Here is a 16,134-nt window from a genome sequence, read left to right as displayed (position 1 = left end):
GGACTTTTATTATTCTCCTTTTTTTCAGGCGGTATCGTCTATCTGTTGCTTGGACGATCTAGATCTGTTGTAACTTTAAGTAATAATTTTCCTGTAGGTATCTAAAATTCAAACCAACGACCTCCAAACTTATCCATATACCCATTTGTCACAGCATTTTATGTCGAAAATCAATATGCACACGCGTTTAGAAAGAATTTTCTATGTACCTAATATACCCAGATACTTTTCAAGAACGACCGCCCACGTATTTCTGATTTTCCTTTGTGCATTCTTGGGCTACGAGTATAAATTTACAATCCAAGCTTCACTGGGAGCGAAAACTTTTCTACAAAACAACAATCTGATCAAAGTAATAAACAAGGTTTATATATTTGCTAGTTTAAACTTTATACACTATTAAATAAATTCATTAAGTGTGACATAACTATTTACTTAGCAGAGCTTTTCAACAGGTGGATCTAAAAATGAACATGAGTAAGACGAAAGTCATGTCCAATCCCGCCCCAACCATCACCTAATCATTGAGAGCTCTGCCCTCGCAATAGTATACGAGTATATTTACCTACGACACACAATCCAACTAGGTAAGTCCAATTTCGAGAGTGAGGTTAACCGCCGAATCCAACTCGGCTGGGCAGCGTTCGGGTTATGAGCGTCATAAGATGGCTCAAAGTCACTCAGCGAGCAATGGAAAGAGCTTTGCTTGGAGTTTATCTGCGTGATATATTATCAGAAATGAGGAGTACTTAACTGATATAATAATATGTACAAATGTAGCTCAACGGGTTGCAAAGTTGAAGTGGCAATGGGCATGGTATAGTTTGAAATGCCGATAGACGTTGGAATCCGAATATGCTAGACTGGTGACCGGAAAGTACAGCGTTGGCAGACCCCCCACTAGATATACAGAAGACATCAATCGAGCAGGGAGCTGCTGAATTTAGGCAGCGTAAGACCGTGGCGTATGGAAGTCCCAACAAAGAGAGAGAAAGAACCTACGAGTATGTCCAACAGTGGACGACATGGCGATGATGATAATATATTAAAATTAAATTAAAACGGCCGCATATTTAATTCTATCACTTCAGCTACAAATTTAGTTTATAGATAAGGAGATAATAACTTTGTAAACGATCACAAGGTGATGCTGGGTTATCAAAAGAACTTTCTAAGGTTTATTTTAAAAATAGTACTAGCTAGACATTTTTATTAGCTAGACCTACGATAGGTATTATTATTCATTATATGTAGATGTACCTATGTAACTTTGCGAAACATGTATTGCTAAGTTTTAATTAATAAGAAAAAGCTTTTATCGAACAAAATATAAATTAAAATACCAAGTTAATAAAATAATATAAAAGTATTTATCCAATTATTTGTATTACTTTATATACAAATAATTGGAAGATCAAGTTTCGATCCCAAGAAGTAGAATTATTTATAAAGTCGGGGAGTTCTACTAATTCAATCTCATACCTATTCTCGTAAAATTCGTGTAAATATTGAAAATATTTGAGCGTTCTTAAAGACTTTGAACCTATGGAGTTTCTCTCAATAAATATTAAATGGAATTTTCATTTCGTACGTGAAAGTTACTCAAAGTTACGTTTAACAAGAAGCAAACATTTCTATTCGTCCCAAGTTTTGCCTTCAAAGTGATATTAGATATTTATCTATACCTATAATGTATTTTTGAAATAGAAATAGAAAGATAAACAAAGTTTTACAAGTACTTTTGAGTCGTCAAATATGCCACTGATTCGGAACGCCCTTCCTACCGAAAAGAGCCAGCAAGAAACTATGCAGTTTCTCTTTTTTTCGCAAAGGTAAAGATTCGATGTACATTAATACCTGTCAATGTCATGTATAAAAGTAATTACAGTCAAATCGACGCTCTTTTATTAGATTTTTAGATACCTAGATTTTGAAACTTGTGAAAAGGCAATTCTAAAATATATATCTACTCGTGTGGTTTAGACCTGCAAGATTGATGCGATTTACGTATAAGTGAGTAGCGACAGCGCTGATATGATTTTGCCCAGTGTATACCTACTTAGTTATAAACACAGAGAATAAACCTCTTTTGTTCATACTTACTTAGATATTTTTTTTAATTCTTTATTAAGATTTTTTAATTTCAATCTAAACCTAGATTATAATTTAATCTAACTAAAAAAATGTAGCTGTCAGTTTTTATAAATAATTCTGTTGCGAATTATGTAAAGCTCTTAAATTGTTACTTATTAATAACTTTTTCTAAAATGGAAACTTGTACCTACGTACTTGAAAGTCATATAATTTTAAGGCACCCCAGAAAATACTAAATTAAATCCCAGTGCAATTTACGAATGTTGTAAAGAGTTATCCAGTTCAGATTTTGACCGCAAACCTAGAATAAAATATTCTATTTCATAGATTAAGTAAAATCAGTGAATTGTAAACTTATTATTAAAATATAGGTAGGTACTTAAATTTGAAACAAATTATCCTTTTGTTTACAGTATGAAAAGGTGTAAAAGGGTTTCTCTTAGGTACGCAATCTTAAGGGATTCCACAGCAGTTAATTATTTAAGGGACTTAAGCCCTTCAAAGTACACACAGCCGCCGTCAAATTATATGGCATAATTAAACCCAGTGAAGCCTTATAGGAACACCTTTATAGACCACTCATTAAGCATATTTAATTTAAGGTGAATATCCTTTAGTCAAAGGCAAAAGCTATTTTTTCAAAACGGGTAAATACTACTGAAAACTTTTTGATAGCGACTGATGTGCTCGGTACAATTTTTTGAATTGCTGCTAATTGGCCGCATGAATCTGATTGATTTTCCGGGACCAAAAGTAGCCTATGTCCTTCCACAGGATGCAAGCTATCTGTGCCAATTTTTGTCGCAATCGGTTAAACGGATGGACCGTGAAAAGCTAGCAGACTGATAAACAGACAAACACAGTTTCGGATTTGGATATGGATAAACACTTTCGAAAGTAGATAGAAGCGCGAATAAAAACTGCACCAATGGTATTTAAAAATCAGAACCGCCTGAGTTGGGCGGTATTGTTTACTGACCGACGGCGATACCAACAATGAACTAATTCCTTTCACCTAAGGTCGTCTGCAAGAGATTGCTTTAGCAAAAGGCCGCCTTTGAACTCTTCTGTAGGTATAGTTTATTCTATATCTTGAATTGTTTTCCTTCGTTGTGGGTACAATAAAGATTTATAAATAAGTTCATGAATAATAATAGATGTAATAGATAGTTCGTTTGAATTTATAGCTTAAAATCAGTAGGTATTTACTCGACGTAGAAACCCGACTATCTGGAGTAATTGTATTATTTGTTACGTACTTAGGTATGGCCTTTCGGATCGTAGACCGCTACGATTGTTTTACAAACCGCCACCTTACACTATTTAAAATTTTGAATACATAATCACTTTATCTATGCGTTAGGTATCAGAAACGTAAAACCCGCTATTTCGGTGATGTTTTCTTGAAATCACGAAAAATACCTATTCAAGTTTTGGTCGTGGGTTAGCTCACTATGTACTCATAAATATAATCAGGCTTAATTGTAAAAAATACAGTTTAATACATTCTTATTGGAATTTCACCTAGTAAATGAATTCATTTGTTACCATGTTCGCCATGACACAAAACGTAGCCTATCGACGGCCTATCGTTAATCATTGTTTAACTTTCGTGTATAGCGTCACGAACATTCGTCACTTGTTTACTGCGGCCTTTTGACAAATGAAGCTTGTATTAATTTATTGCTCAATTTCGGGTTTTGATGGGTAATGCAAAAATAAGACCAATTTTCCCTTCGAAAATGTTTTCACAATATATTTTGTTGATCGAAGATTCCTAACGAGAGCTACTTATTGAAAGAAAAACTATTACAAAAAAAATTGAGTTTGCTAAGAAATGTGTAATATCTAAATACCAACTAAATATCTAAAAAGACACTCTTATTGTAAGATTATGTTTAGAATAATAAAAAATATTATTTAGTAAATTCCGATAAAATAAAATATGTTTGCCTTCTTTTAGAAAAAAATAATATTTTCACATTTTTAATTTTTTCAGATACTTCTATTTTGAATATACTTTCGCTTTCTGAAAAGAATTTTCCTAAACAATATGGTAGGTAATGTTCAAGATTCAAGTAAGTAGAGATGATGCGTGGGATAATATTTCCCCTAACTTGCGCAAATTGGCTCCTTACAAAGAGATAAAACTTGTTTATGGCATTGTGAAAGTTCGTACAGCTTTTGCGCTACTTGTTAAAAACAGTGATTTGTCACAAAGTTAATATTTTTTGTCATGCCTTAGTGGCGCAGAGTACCTAAACGGTTTTTCGGACAAAGAAATAATAACTTAGACTGTCTGTTACAGCAGAAACATATTTTTAAAATCATTATTAATTTCAACAAAATGCGAGAAAATAAGTATGAATTTAGGAAGTTTAAAAAGGGATAAGATGCTTTGCCCCGATCTTGAGCTGCCGTGGCCAGAGTGCTGTGAACACTACTTACTTATACCGAATAAGCTACGATTATTTTAATCTAAAATAATAGCATATTAATAGAATAGTGCATACGCACTATAAATAAAATGCTCAGTAATTATTTTTGTCCCAAATTAAAGCCTTTTTTGCCTTTAAAAATATAAAGCTGTAGGTATAATATGTGTGTGTAAAAATAAAAATTTAAGTATAAATAAAATAAATAAATAAAAAAGCATTTTATTATCACTGCTGTACATAATTCTTACAAACTTGTTTAATAAGTTCTTGTTTTCACGAAATATCTTGCAAGTTTTTAAAATTTACCCACGACTTCTTTTTAGGTCGAGTCTGCGTATGTTATCACGATTTACGTGGCAGACAAAAGGTGTTATTTTATAAAAATAGCAAATTTATATGCATACTAATTCATTCCTTGTGAAAAATATGCCTAAGTATTTCATTAAAAAATGTATCTTAACTTAAAAGTACTGTTTTAAAAGTTATTCCTAGGCAAGCGTCGGATGCCACCCGCAAAGCCACCAAAAGCGTGGTTTACCAAAACCACAGTATGTAGAATATAGGTAGACCTACCTACAGAAGGTATGTAGGAGCTTGAGCGTGTCGCCGCAACATGTGAAGCAACATTGCGAGTCATTTAAAATACAGACGTATTTGTATAGTTTTACAGTTTGATTTGCATTGGTTTAGTCTCTAGAAATAGAAATTGGCTTTCGGACTATGAGCACCTATGAGATCGACCAGATTGACGTGACGTCATCTTCTATCCACGACCACTATCTATGATTTTGAATGAAACAAAAAGTCATTTTTTTTAGACTATGAGAAGATTTCCTAAATCCGTGATTCTAGGTCAATGGGAAGTTTAATTTTTTTAAAGCTCAACGGAATTGTAGACCTAATAATTTAATATTAATTTCAACTATACCTCCAGGCATCCCTGAGAAAAAGGATCTTGACAGACAGATAGACGGAACACGAAGTAAGTAATTCTATGAGGAACCCTTAAAAATAGAATCTGTAAAAATTAAAACGAGTGGACCTGTAACAAAGGTACTTTATTATAGGCTTTTTGTTTTAGTAAAATATAGAAGGAATAGAAATATAAAATTCGAATACGAGCGACGCATAGTATTGTTACATAATCCATAGATAGTAGGTATGGCTATAATAACAATGTAAAACCTTTGTGAAACCCCTCATAAAACGGCATAAAATGTAGCTGTATCCAAAACATAAGAAATACCATAAGAAATCCAAAAGGGTCAGAGTTATGTAAAACATCTAATATATTTAACTAGCAACCGCCTGCAGCATCGCTTACGTGGGAATTCCGAAAAATCCGGGCTTATATTATAAATTATATCCTTGTCTATATTATAAAGGGAACCTCTGTGCAAACTTCAGTTTTCTTTTTTAGATCCAAGGGTTAGATAAATCTATGATTAAGAAGGTCTTATTGTAAGTGTACGATCCGACTCTAAAGTGTCACACAACAGCAGCTTGGCTTTAGTGCCGGTGTAACCCGACACTAGAGGCTCTTTTTGTGCTTAAAATGCTCTTAATATGACTTTTTCAATCATAGTTTTGAACCTTTTTTTACCACAGTGGCGGTTCAAGTTAAATGGAGCTCGCAAGTGTAAATGAGGCTTTCAAACTCAAGTTAGAATTTAGAAGTTGCAAGAAACTCCCTGGAAAGCTGAATTGTCACAGCGCTAAAGACTAGTCTATGCATTTAATCGAGTGCACCCTTAGAATTTAAAAAAAACCGAAGTTATGAGTACATATATTATTTTATTTTGGTAAAAATTCTACACTGCAATGTCCCAGAATTCCTACGCGTGAAAAGCTAAAATTTCATTTGTATACCAGGCAGGCCATATATATGCATCTGAAGCTCTGTAAAGCATACTTTATTTCGAGCTTATTTCAGGAGATTTCAGCGCAAGGCGTCGGTTTTCAAGTATTCGCTAATAGAAATATAAATTTCAAACGCGCTCGGTGCGGCGGCGTGCAATTTATTGTACGACCCTAACCACCTTTTTATAAGTCACGTTTTCAACATGAAAAATATTCGCTTTTGCACTCGCGAAAAATATATGGACGTTATATGTAGTCGCTATAAACCTATATCGTTGACTTTTTTTATTGTTTACAAAAAATATAAAATTGGATGGAAATTCGTTTTATTACTGTTCGAGAGGTAGATACTGTAGACTGACCTGACGAGATGCCATTGACTGCCATTGGTTTATATAATATAGACCATAAACTTTCAATGCTAATATTTTTTTTAATCCTAATCACACTAACATTATACAGGTGAAAGTTTGAATGTTTGTTACTTCAGGCTACACCGACTGAAATGATTTGGGTGTAAATGAAAATAGCTTAAACCCTGAATCAACAAATTATTATAATATAGGCTACATTTTATCCCGACAAACAAAGAGCTTCCACGGGATTTTATACACCTAAATTCACGCAGACAAAATCACGGGCGTCATCTAGTTTAGAATAAAATATTTTACAAGTGCTTATCTGAGTGAAAATAATTTACCACTGGTTCGGAAAACTGTTTATTATAATTTCAGATTTTTAATAGTTTTTTGCAACTTATTTCGTGTGCGTAAAGATTATTATCTATTTATTAGTATGCTTACTTAGACCAACTAATAAATAGGAAGTCTCAATTCAGAAGTAATCGTTTTTGGCAATTATTTCATCCATAGCCCATCATGCTTGGTATAATCATTTCCTTCAAATAAGACAACCAAACAAATCAACCCAAGGCAATAACCCCAGAGTTATTTTGAGGTGCTAAGAGATTATCTTCATTTGTACACAAAAGCCTTTACAATATAACCCCCAAACTAACCTTATCTATAAATATCAAACAACCAACAGAATTGTGGCTACCGCAGATCCAGAGAAAATAAACAGGCAACTTAGTTACGGAGGCCCTTTAGGCGTATTTCCTTTGAGCTCTCATAATGTTATTCGGACGTGAAATAAGAAGAAAATAATAACAAAAGTTTCACAATAACCATGGATAGACTAACAATATAATACGGAAATTGATGACCATTGAATGTTTTTATTGATGAAAGTTTTGCCCTTGAACTACTTTACACGTTATCTTCTATATTATACAGAACCTGATAACACGTGTTGATAACTAAGAGCCGGGATAGCATTATGGCATTTTTTATTATTTTCGCGGTTTCTTTATAGTATTATATCAGTAATCATCAGATCTTCGTTTTTGCTAGCGTTCTGCTTACACCCTTTATTATAAGATGGAAAAAAGCTGATTTTTTTAAACTTTATATTTCGGAATATTATGAAATTCCATCGTAGCGAAGTCGGGGCTTGTTATCAAGCAGTCAAGAAGACAAAGTTACCTTAGGACTAGAAACTTCTAAAGGCCTGGATGCAACAGCCAACGCTTTATAAAGATAAATAGGTTGGGTACTTACATAGTTAATTGTCGCAGTCAAATACATTTCTGTGCGATAACTGTCGAGATCCAAGCTATCGCATTGATTATTGTGTGAATAACGTAGAACGCTAAGTTGATGAACTCAGAACTCTTCGCTGCTGACTGTGGGGTAGATATAATATGATTAATGAAACTGGTTAATCAGCCACGACACCGCTGAGGACACTTTCAGATGCTTTTATTTTCAGGCAAAGAATATAGAGAATCTCTGATAGAGCAGATAATGATAAAAGTATATTGTGGCAGAGTGGCAGGGACACATCGTGTCTAGGATAAGCCAATGGAGCCTTTAAACATACGTAAACAACAATTTACGTCCAAACATTCTTCTGATACCTAACCGAAGAAAACGTATTATTAGAGGAAAAGTTTTTATGTGCTTTTTATACCTTCTAACATAATGCCTCTTAGTTACAGCTCTGAGGAATATCATCCACAGATCACAATGCCTTCGTCTTTTATTAAGCCGCGGTGTTTTTATAGGCCTGAATATATCGTATTAAATATGCTTGTCATGTATAGGGCGTCGTACGATCAGAGATTATCCATCTGAATTCCATATTATTACGTAGTAAAAAGGTTGAGGTAAAGAAAGCTATATATTGGCTAATAATTGGTAATTTAATGCTGTTATATATCTATTAGGCTATAGAGGTCAATCTCGTTTTTCATGATGAATGAATGATAGAGCAGTGAGCTAAGCTGATCCCTAGCTCCATGTAGAGCAGTCAGTCAGTCATAGCAGTGACTTTTTTTTATTCAGATACAAGTTAGCCCTTGACTGCAATCTCACTTGGTGGTAAGTGATGATGCAATCTAAGATGGATTCGGGCTAACCTGGAAGGGGTATGGCAGTTTTTAAAAAACCCATACCTCTTACCTCTTTACCTACACGCCATCGTACCGCAACGCTAAATCGCTTGCCGGTACGGCTTTGCCGGTAGGGTGGTAACTAGTCACAGCCGAAGCCTCCCACCAGTCCAAACCAGAAATTTGGAAATTATTAAATTCTACACCCCTGCCGGGTTTGCAAAAACCGAATGAATAACCCATCGCGTAATGGACCAGTATAGGTAGTTAAATACATTAAGTAATGCATTTTAAAAAGTAAGTTTAAAAAAATCTGATTGATGAAAGGGGATTAATTCCCTTGGTATCTTCCCTGGCCTACCCCTGCCTGGACTCCACCAGCCGGGCGAAGTACAGCGGCAAGAATTAAATATTATGCTCCGGGGTTGGGATGGCGGGCTAGTCATGTTACATTTTAAATCACTCTTATACATTTACTTTGTGGTTCCACACAGTTACAACTCGCAAGAGGTCGGATTAAATAAATTACTTTAGTTTTAGCAAAGTTTTTGATGAGGGTGTGGTAGAGTGGTAGAGTAAGTGTGGAAACTGTAGATTAATTAAAGTCATCAAAGCGTAAAATTGGAAGCTTATACAAAAACACACAGGTTACTTATGAAAGATTTAAGAGATTTAATCTTGCATTCGCTTTCGAAGTAAAGAAATAATATAGAGAGAGCTGGAGCCAGTGCGTGCTAGACCTTCGTTATTCTATAAAAGCTGAAAGTTGCTCTACGTATTGTCCCCAATACAGGGAGAAACGATCAGCGACTATGAAGTTTGGATCATGGTGGCTTTGGGGGATAACTGGTAATAAATGTGTAAAAAAATCTTACGTCAAAGTATTAAATCTAATTTTTTATATTTCTTCAAAATAGTATTAGAAATCACGTCATGCATTGCGTCACCCCTGCAAATCCCCTGCCAGACACCCTTAAAGTTTTAAACTTTAAAGCCATCTGGCAAGGTGTTGCCACGATACTAAGAGTCTGGCAAGATGCGCTACGCTCGGGAGTTACTCTAAAATCCCTCGTTTAGCTTGGGATTTATTCCGGCGCCCGTGACGTAAGACATTACGTCATTACCTCCATGTGGTTATAATATACTATTAAAAGATACCTAGACAATTTTATTGTTTGAAATTTACAAATTTCGCTCTTTTACAAGGTTAAAAACCCAAAGGAGTTACCCCGTGAATAGAACAATGTCATCGCATTGCAGGTGTTCAGTGTTCATCATTTATAACACACCACTTTAGCAAAGAATACAGCGAGTCATATCTCAAGAGAAAACAATACCAGTTACCTTTTACTTGAATTCTGACTTCATCACAGACTGCGATAAAGGTAACCATAAATTTTAAACTATAACTCACAAAACTTAAGGTGACGCAGGACGCTCGACCGAAATTGGCAGCGCACGTGGGTAACATGTTTGCTTTTCACTTGACATTGTACGAGAAAGTTGAGAGGCACGATGATTTTCACCAAAATCAAGCGCGCGAAAAGGGTTCAGGAAAAGTATTTTTGAGAAAAAACTGCTGAATTTATGTTTGCAAAGTAAAATTATTTCAACTAATGAATAAATAAACTACGTCTAATGATAAATTGTTTTAGAATTTTCATATCCCTAATCTTATTTATTTACGCCCAAAGTTGTCATTAATTTAGTGTTAAAATAGGAATCTTTTGAGCCTCGTAACTTTTAAATCTATATTTTTTTCAATGTTTTATTTATCAATAAACCTAGATAATGATGAGATAAATCGATATAAATCATAGTTTTGTGCGTACAATATCGAATATTGTTGTAATTTCCCTCCTACGTTTGTATGAAGAAAGCACCGAACTGAGTCCCCTTAAGTATGTTTGAAAATTGTTTTTTTTATGTAGGTAATGATAGTGGCAGCAGATAGCCAAGTGGTTCAGATGTCTGCCTTCTTTTCGGAAGGTCGGGCGTTCGATTCCGGGCACGCACCACTAACTTTTCAGAGTTATGTGCGTTTTTAAAACAATTAATTAATATCGCTTGCTTTAACGGTGGAGGAAAACATCGTGAGAAAACCTGCATGCCTGAGAGTTAACTATGTTCTCAAAGGTGTGTGAGGTTTGCCAATCCACATTGCCAGCGTGGCAGACTATGGCCTAAACCCTTCTCAGTCTGAGAGGATACCCGGCTCAGTAGTGGGTCGGTAATGGATTGATTATGAGCTAGTTAGAATCAATATTGCATACACTCAGTAGATTTTATTTAACGTTTTTTCTTAAACATTAACTTTTCAAATCGTAAAATAATGGTACCTACCATATTATTTAAGATAATAATGATGTTTAAGTGGTTCAGTTGTGTCATGTGAATGAGTCAATGAACCAGTTCCCGCTTCTCTATTTTTATTCGAGCTCACAGAAGCAGAGTAAAAAGGAAGCATTACAAAACTAGTAAATAATTACTAAAATAAAGTAAGTACTTAGAGGTAGGTGAGATTGGTGAGTTGGTGAGTCTTTTTGCCCCCCGCACTATTTATTTTTCATAAAAATCTGAGAGCACTGGAAACGTCAAAAAATGTTGTTTAATTAAAAATTCGACTATAGACACACTTTTTATTCCTTCTGTATCATGGACTTCCGCAAAGTGGCGCATGTTTCTATCAAACAAATCATCCTAATGGATGTTTTATTAAATCTGAAACTCCGCTGGATTTAATTACTTCATACTGAATTAAAGAGAGACGTAAACTTGGAGAAAGTTGTTTATTGACGAAGAAAGTCAAAGTAACAAATAACCGTAACAAAATTTAAACTGAGTGAAGAGTTAAATTAATATTAGGATATAATATAGTAACAATAGTTGATTACTTAAGCAATGATTAATTACATAATCTTCTTTATATATATAAAAGGAAAAGGTGACTGACTGACTGACTGACTGATCTATCAACGCACAGCCCAAACTACTGGACGGATCGGGCTGAAATTTGGCATGCAGATAGCTATTATGACGTAGGCATCCGCTAAGAAAGGATTTTTGAAAATTCAATCCCTAAGGGGGTGAAATAGGGGTTTGAAATTTGTGTAGTCCACGCGGACGAAGTCGCGGGCATAAGCTAGTTAAATAAGAAACTTTAGCGCCTATAGGTAACCAAGGTTCGCAGGTTAAGTCCCTATAATACCTATAATACCAGGTTAAGTACCTATAATATTTTAACCTTCCTATTCCTGATTCGGTGTAACTACGATTTTAACTAAAAAGTAGATGCAGGTTAATTTCTTGAATGTTCATCAAAATCATTTCATCACCACCAATCAAACTGTCAATTTAGGGTTCCGTGCCCGAAGGGTGCCAACGGGACCCTATTACTAACCTTCCGTTGTCCGTCCGTCCGTCTGTCAGCAGCCTGTATCTCGTGAACCGTACTTAATAGGTAGAGAGGTGTTTTTTAGGGTTCCGTACCTCAAAAGGAAAAACGGAACCCTTATAGGATCACTTTGTTATCTGTCTGTCTGTCGGTCTGTCAAGAAACCTACAGGGTACTTCCCGTTGACCTAGAATCATGAAATTTGGCAAGAAGGTAGGTCTTATAGCGGACATTAGGGGAAAAATCTGAAAACTGTGAATTTGTGGTTACATCACACAAAAAAAATTAAATTGTAGTCATAAACTAATAATTAGTATTTTCAATTTTCGAAGTAAGATAATCATGTTAAGTGGGGTATCATATGAAAGGGCTTCACCTGTACATTCTAAAACGCATTTTTATTTATTTTTATGTATCATAGTTTTTGAATTATCATGCAAAATGTTGAAAAAATACGACTGTAGTACTGAACCCTCGTTGCGCGAGCCTGATTCGCACTTGGCCGGTTTTTTTTATAAAATATCTGTTTCTATTGCCGCTACAACAACAAATAATAAAGATTTCAAAATGGCTGCCATAAAAATTAAAAAAGTGTATATCTTGTACGATGCGATGGTACGGATTGTACGGAGCCCCTCGTGTGCGAGCCTGACTCGCACTTGACTGGTTCTTATTTTTCGCTTCTTAGCAACAGGCCGCCCATAAAGAACAAAGTTGCCAAACCTCTTTGATTATAAGTAGGTATTTCATATTTCAATGTAGTATTTTTCCCGAATTTAGTCTATCCATTATCCTATCCCGGATAACGTCAGCCTGCGTAAAATTGATCATCAAGTGGAATTTATGATGGAAAAATAATAAAGCATAAGCGTACGTTAGTACATTATAATTCAATGTTAACTCCCAAAGTCATCATGATCCAAACTTCATAGTCGCTGATCTTTTCTCCCTGTGTTGGGGACAATACAAATACAATGGAAACTTTCAGCTTTTATAAAATAACGAAGGGCTGGCATGCGCTGGCTCTTGGATCATAAGTAAGTACTTTTTTAGTGAAGCTGATAGAACTAGCTACAGCTAGCTAGCGCGGTCAAAGCTTATAAAAGGTGTAAAATTCTATCAATAAGTATCTAAAGTAACTCGACTGGATTTACTTGTAGCACAAGTATACGCTTACTGCATAGAAGTCGTAAACCATATCACATAAAAACAAACAGTAAATATTCTTTAAGAATCAATTTTTCTTTTTATAAAAACCTTTTTCCATTAGAGATTCCATAAGGTTTGCCTCTGGATAAGTAATAGACACATAATTCTTTCTGCCAATAAAGCCTACATTATGTAGTCAATAAAGAAAAAGTAGTTGACTTTTAGGAGTCTTATTCAAATCGCCCTCAATAGCACTGATAGCACTATCGCTGTGGCAATAATTTTGAAAAAGTGTAAGTTACTCCCATTTTGTCCTATAAGAAGATTGACCCTATAAATTGCGTCCCAGGCGGGAACATTCGGCCGATATGTTACCCAGTGGAGTAATATGTTACATATATATCGCAAATTAGCTAAATTACATTACCTTTGGTCGACTTGCATTCTTTTTTTATTTGATTGCAAGCTAGCCCTTAACTGCGATCTCACTTGGTGGTAAGTGATGATTCAGTCTAAGATGGAAGCAGGCTAACTTGGGAGAGGTATGGCAATTAGTTAGTTTTAAAAGTTATAACATAAGTATTTAAGCTGCTGACAGTCCGAACTTTCAAAACTTTACTTTTTAGTGTGTGTGGTTATTGAAGTCGGTTTTTTTTTTTTGAATATTTTTTTCGGAAATTCCATCCCTCAGGAGTAACCTCCAAAGGCTGCCAAAAAATAGGAAAAAGTTTATCATTATTTTTTTCTACTTACCTATATCTATGAGAATTAGTACTTGGACTTGGCAAAAATGAAAAATACGTGTTTCTGGATTTGTAGAAATTCCACCCTTTCATGGATTTTCAAAAATTCTACTCGAGCGAAGCCTAGGCGTGTAGCTTGTGGATTATAATATAATTATTTTCATATGAGATGGGATCAAGGATGCCTTATATAGGCGTAATCAGTGAGGATATTTGTAAAATTAAATTCCTTTTAAAGTAAAAGGGTTGAAAATTAATTCCATAAAGAGAAGTTAAACAATTGCGGCCCGGCCGCAATTGAGCCACTAAGATGTCTCAACTCTCAACTAAACCCTTTATGATGTGAGTAACATTTTACCCCTTTAAAAATATTGAAAAATCAAACCTTTTTGAACTGCCCGAGCCTTGATATTCATACTAATATTATAAATGCGAAAGTGTGTCTGTTTATCTCTGTGGTCTATCTTTTACTTTTTGGCGGCACATCGCGTTTAATCGATTTTGGCGAAATTTGGTACAGAGATAACTTGCATCCTGGAGACGGGTATTGGCTATTTGTGCCCTTGAAAATCAAAGAGTTCCCACGGGATTTTTGAAACCTAAATTTACAGGAATGAAGTCACGGGCATTATCATTTGGATGCAGAGTAAGCTCGCATCCCAGAGATGGACAATAGGTATATGCAATATTTTTATCAAGGAAAATCAAAGAGTTCGCGCGGGATTTTTAAAAACCTAAATCCACGCAGATGGAGTCGAGGGCATGTGTAATATAATATTCTAGAGATTAAAATGTCGTTAGTGATACCCACAGAAGAGGGAATTAATTCTGTGGAGGTCCCTACTCGTATACATAAATTATATTATTTGTCATGATAGAAATAATGAAGTACGACCTACACCGACAAAAATTCCACGTGAATCAAGCCTCATTCCTCTCCACAAGAATCAATTATAACTAAATAATGCCCGCGACTTCGCCTAAGTTTCGGCTTATAAAATCCCGTGGGAACTTCGATTTTCCGGGATAAAAGGAGCATAGAGAGTCCTTCCCCGGGATGCAAGTTATCTGTGTACCTTTATACCTTTACCAGTAGATACCTTTCATCAAAATCGGTTAAACTGATAAGCCGTGATAAGTTAGCAGTCAGACAGACATAATATCTTTCTTTCTTCACTCTGGTTACTGCGGCTGGTTTAGCACATTTACCGATTTTTAATTTCTAATAGGTACAAAAATAGGCGAACAAAATCATTATCTTGATAAAAATTCTCCTCACTTGTCGGGAACGTGATTTCACATAAAATGTTGTTTCCGCCTGTTTACTAGCAAAAACATGTCAAGGTTTATAACCCCATTTCCACTCTTTAAGAAAGACATTTCATAGCGTATGGTCTTTGTATTTTACCCGGCTCATAAACAAGGGCTCATAAGCAAGGCAGGATACAATGCCTGCTTCCTTCTTACTGATATCTTTGTATTCCAAACTAAATATTTAAAAAGCACCTCCTCAAACTTTCACACTTTGGTGAGGAAATGTCACAGAAATCACAATAAGTGAGGGGATACTTTATAAAATCTGAAAGGTTTCTAACTTAAACTTATACTTAGGTTAAACTATGCCTTTCCAGTTCCTACTTACCAGAATGTAGCACAGTAAGGTATACCTACTTAATACTTACCTATCGTATCTGTATTATATTATGGGCACACTATATAGATATGCTGGCTGGTCTGTGGTTGGTTTACGATTTCTGAATTTTACCGGTTATGATGATAGGTGTACATAGATTTCGAAGAAAAGCAGTCAATCTATAGTTCGCAACAGGTTGACAATTGACATGGCAATCGGAGTATGAGTATGAAAAATCCTCATGGACATAGTGCCGGACTCCTACCGACTAAAAACCCCTGCTTTCTCTAAGCAATAAGCAGGATCTTTTTACTTTAATAATGCAGGTTTTAAACTTTTATGCGTTGAAAAGTTGCGAAAGCTAATAAACC

Source organism: Maniola hyperantus, chromosome 5 (genome assembly GCF_902806685.2).
Source record: "Maniola hyperantus chromosome 5, iAphHyp1.2, whole genome shotgun sequence".
In the NCBI taxonomy this organism is placed as follows: domain Eukaryota; kingdom Metazoa; phylum Arthropoda; class Insecta; order Lepidoptera; family Nymphalidae; genus Maniola; species Maniola hyperantus.
This window is presented reverse-complemented; position numbering follows the sequence as displayed.